Here is a 5,000-nt window from a genome sequence, read left to right on the forward strand (position 1 = left end):
TTTCATGAAGAGTTTTATCCAATATTCGACATTCCCGCTGTCCCTAAACGTGCTCTAAGTCTGTGCGCGACCGCGTCGCTCACTGTACGGATTCCGATGCTGAGCGATCAGCTATGGGCCGCCCCATCCACGTCGGTCCCCGTGGGCGTTGCACTCGCAGTCGCAAAGACTCTGGGCAATGGCTATGTGCGCTCCGCAATATATTACTGGGACGAGTAATGAGGGTCCGAGCCCCCAGTGTGGGGAAAGTGTTTCGCAGCCCTGACCCACCGGCACGGTGTTGCGTCCCCCCACCTCAAACATGTGACGTAGTCACACCACCGGTTTTGACTAATAGACAGAATGTTTATAATCATATGCCATACACCGGGGGACGATGCCGCGAGGTGTAGCTAGCTAGTGCAGTCGCACCGCTACTACTGTACAGAGATAGAACAGGCATTGACTATACATACATTAAGCTTATACACGGCGGTGCTTAGTAATACGCGCAGTCATCGGAATATAGATAACACATACAACTGTCCCTATACATGCTGAACGTCTGTGCACACAATGTCAACCACACGTCACCCACACACTCCATCACCCACTAGTCTATGCCTGTAACAGACGCAGACACAACATCTAAGTACCAGCATGGAACAACATCCAGTGCATCCTCTCGGCCACAGTACACCATCCACACTATGATAACCAGACCGGGACGTCGAACCAGAAAACTGAATATCCCACTCTTCCTACAACCACCATTGCTCAGATACGCCACCAACACCCACACATGTCCTACACAGGGGTGCACCCAACAGCACCACACTGCCGCATCTCACAGCACATAAACAATGGCAGGAATGAAAGACACAGGTGTGCCACTCCTTTGCCACAAACACAGAACGGGCGCGCCACCTGCCATGAGCCACAAGTGCAACTGACGTGACATATCTGATAGTGCCTCAGGCGTCCACTTACTACCATCACTATCAACGAACCTCGCCACCCCACCCCCCCCCCACACACACCATCCCTTAACCCAACTTCTGCCTTAACCTAACCCAACTTCTGCCTTAACCTAACCCAACTTCTGCCTTAACCTAACCCAACTTCTGCCTTAACCTAACCCAACTTCTGCCTTAACCTAACCCAACTTCTGCCTTAACCTAACCCAACTTCTGCCTTAACCTAACCCAACTTCTGCCTTAACCTAACCCAACTTCTGCCTTAACCTAACCCAACTTCTGCCGTAACCTAACCCAACTTCTGCCTTAACCTAACCCAAGTTGCGCCTTAACCTAACCCAAGTTGCGCCTTAACCTAACCCAAGTTGCGCCTTAACCTAACCCAAGTTGCGCCTTAACCTAACCCAAGTTGCGCCTTAACCTAACCCAAGTTGCGCCTTAACCTAACCCAAGTTGCGCCCTAACCTAACCCACGTTGCGCCTTAACCTAACCCACGTTGCGCCTTAACCTAACCCACGTTGCGCCCTAACCTAACCCACGTTGCGCCCTAACCTAACCTACGTTGCGCCCTAACCTAACCTACGTTGCGCCCTAACCTAACCTACGTTGCGCCCTAACCTAACCTACGTTGCGCCCTAACCTAACCTACGTTGGGCCCTAACCTAACCCACGTTGCGCCCTAACCTAACCCACGTTGCGCCCTAACCTAACCCACGTTGCGCCCAAACCTAACCCACGTTGCGCCCTAACCTAACCCACGTTGCGCCCTAACCTAACCCACGTTGCGCCCTAACCTAACCCACGTTGCGCCCTAACCTAACCCACGTTGCGCCCTAACCTAACCCACGTTGCGCCCTAACCTAACCTACGTTGCGCCCTCACCTAACCCAAGTTGCGCCCTAACCTAACCCACGTTGCGCCCTAACCTAACCCACGTTGCGCCCTAACCTAACCCACGTTGCGCCCTAACCTAACCCACGTTGCGCCCTAACCTAACCCACGTTGCGCCCTAACCTAACCCAAGTTGCGCCTTAACCTAACCCACGTTGCGCCTTAACCTGCCCTGTAATTGTTAGTTATATGAATCTAGGAATTCGTGTAGCGTTGCCTAATTGCAACCATCTCAACATAGTTCACTTCGCGCACACTGTGGTGTTCTGCGTATTGATTCATTTTACGGTGCGTACCCTCACATCTTGCGAGTGTTGCTTACTTTCCACATGGTCCCGCTATCCACTGTATTGTGTACTGCAATAGGACGTATATCGCCCCCGCCCCCCCCCCCTCCCCTCCTGTCACCTCTAGCTCGTCGGTCAGGAGTTCGCGTGTTGAATGCGCTTCGCAGCTGTGCAATGGCATTCGCATACGTACGCTGGCCACCTTCCACGTGTTCTTTCGTGCACACGTCGCAGCGTGTATGTATGCTGATGGAGTGCGTCGTGACACACAACATCCAGGCATGCAAGACTCGTAGAAGTCGCAAATGTAGATGGATGTCTACGTTTGCTGCCCAAGTTACGCAAATGAACTGGAAATCCGTTGTTGCGCGGTTGTTCGCGCTGGAGGTGAATCGTTGATATCGACGATCGGTACAGGTATTAACCGGTTGCTTCAGCGACACCCGTCATACCCACGAACGTGAGTGGGCATGTGGGTATGAAGCGATACGCGGCGGTGGCTGGGTGGGACCGTCCCCGGCCGGTGAGGGGGGGGCGCCCGGCGTGCTGGCCGCGCGCTGCGTGGGCGCACGCGCGGCAGCCGGCTGGTGGGGGCGCCCAGTGGCAGGCGCGCCGGCTGACGGAGGCGGCAGGCGGCGCATCTGCGTGCCGGCGCACCCAGCGCGCGGCGCCGTGCGGCCAAAGTGGGTCCTCCTGGGCCCGGTGCGAAGCGCGGTGGACATCTGCAGTGTGCTGGTCCGATTGAGGACTGTGTGCGTTGAGGATGCGCCGCCGCCCGGCACTCGGCGCCGCGACGCCGTCTGCTGCTCGGTCGCCCCCGCGGTTCTCGCAGGTGGTTTGTATCGCAGCTGTGCGGATGTGTTGGCGCGTGCGCTGTGCTGGGAGAGTTCGCTTTGGCACCCAAGTGGGGCTCTGCCCCTCTGTGGCGCTGGCGTTGGAGCTGCCCGGTCACTGTTTGTGGCCGCGTGTTGTCTCCCGCCGGCAACACCACGACAGCACGCTCCCGGGCCTCTGTCGGCAGCGGCAAGCTCAGTTGGGAGCACGGGTGGTCGCACTGAAAGCGTCTACTCGCCTATCTCCGGGCGATTGCGCCTCTCTCGAACCCGACCAAGTACTTAGGACGGCGCTGCGCGCCGCCGGGACCTGAGAGGGTTTCGAGGTGTATCGTGCAGGGGAGCCCAGCCTCCTCCTGTTTGCAGAATAATTGAGCGGACGCTTGCGTGTTCGCGCGGGCCCCCGGGACACACTCCCGGGCGGCCGGCTGCTCAGCTCTAGTTGACGCAGCTCCCTGGTTGATCCTGCCAGTAGTCATATGCTTGTCTCAAAGATTAAGCCATGCATGTCTCAGTACAAGCCGCATTAAGGTGAAACCGCGAATGGCTCATTAAATCAGTTATGGTTCCTTAGATCGTACCCACGTTACTTGGATAACTGTGGTAATTCTAGAGCTAATACATGCAAACAGAGTCCCGACCAGAGATGGAAGGGACGCTTTTATTAGATCAAAACCAATCGGTCGGCTCGTCCGGTCCGTTTGCCTTGGTGACTCTGAATAACTTTGGGCTGATCGCACGGTCTTCGTACCGGCGACGCATCTTTCAAATGTCTGCCTTATCAACTGTCGATGGTAGGTTCTGCGCCTACCATGGTTGTAACGGGTAACGGGGAATCAGGGTTCGATTCCGGAGAGGGAGCCTGAGAAACGGCTACCACATCCAAGGAAGGCAGCAGGCGCGCAAATTACCCACTCCCGGCACGGGGAGGTAGTGACGAAAAATAACGATACGGGACTCATCCGAGGCCCCGTAATCGGAATGAGTACACTTTAAATCCTTTAACGAGTATCTATTGGAGGGCAAGTCTGGTGCCAGCAGCCGCGGTAATTCCAGCTCCAATAGCGTATATTAAAGTTGTTGCGGTTAAAAAGCTCGTAGTTGGATTTGTGTCCCACGCTGTTGGTTCACCGCCCGTCGGTGTTTAACTGGCATGTATCGTGGGACGTCCTGCCGGTGGGGCGAGCCGAAGGCGTGCGACCGCCTCGTGCGTGCTCGTGCGTCCCGAGGCGGACCCCGTTGAAATCCTACCAGGGTGCTCTTTATTGAGTGTCTCGGTGGGCCGGCACGTTTACTTTGAACAAATTAGAGTGCTTAAAGCAGGCAAGCCCGCCTGAATACTGTGTGCATGGAATAATGGAATAGGACCTCGGTTCTATTTTGTTGGTTTTCGGAACCCGAGGTAATGATTAATAGGGACAGGCGGGGGCATTCGTATTGCGACGTTAGAGGTGAAATTCTTGGATCGTCGCAAGACGAACAGAAGCGAAAGCATTTGCCAAGTATGTTTTCATTAATCAAGAACGAAAGTTAGAGGTTCGAAGGCGATCAGATACCGCCCTAGTTCTAACCATAAACGATGCCAGCCAGCGATCCGCCGCAGTTCCTCCGATGACTCGGCGGGCAGCCTCCGGGAAACCAAAGCTTTTGGGTTCCGGGGGAAGTATGGTTGCAAAGCTGAAACTTAAAGGAATTGACGGAAGGGCACCACCAGGAGTGGAGCCTGCGGCTTAATTTGACTCAACACGGGAAACCTCACCAGGCCCGGACACCGGAAGGATTGACAGATTGATAGCTCTTTCTTGATTCGGTGGGTGGTGGTGCATGGCCGTTCTTAGTTGGTGGAGCGATTTGTCTGGTTAATTCCGATAACGAACGAGACTCTAGCCTGCTAACTAGTCGCGTGACATCCTTCGTGCTGTCAGCGATTACTTTTCTTCTTAGAGGGACAGGCGGCTTCTAGCCGCACGAGATTGAGCAATAACAGGTCTGTGATGCCCTTAGATGTTCTGGGCCGCACGCGCGCTACACT

The 5,000-nt window shown here is 55.1% G+C and overlaps 1 non-coding gene across 1 annotated transcript in view; it reads left to right on the plus strand.

The window, feature by feature from the left end:
• Positions 1–3,420: 3,420 nt before the first annotated feature.
• LOC126197016 (small subunit ribosomal RNA) overlaps positions 3,421–5,000 on the plus strand; it is a 1,909-nt gene continuing 329 nt past the window's right edge. Inside the window, exon 1 of the ribosomal RNA XR_007539427.1 lies at positions 3,421–5,000. This exon is cut by the window's right edge and continues 329 nt beyond it. This is a non-coding gene — a ribosomal RNA (small subunit ribosomal RNA).

The sequence above is a fragment of the Schistocerca nitens genome, chromosome 7, assembly GCF_023898315.1.
Source record: "Schistocerca nitens isolate TAMUIC-IGC-003100 chromosome 7, iqSchNite1.1, whole genome shotgun sequence".
NCBI lineage: Eukaryota > Metazoa > Arthropoda > Insecta > Orthoptera > Acrididae > Schistocerca > Schistocerca nitens.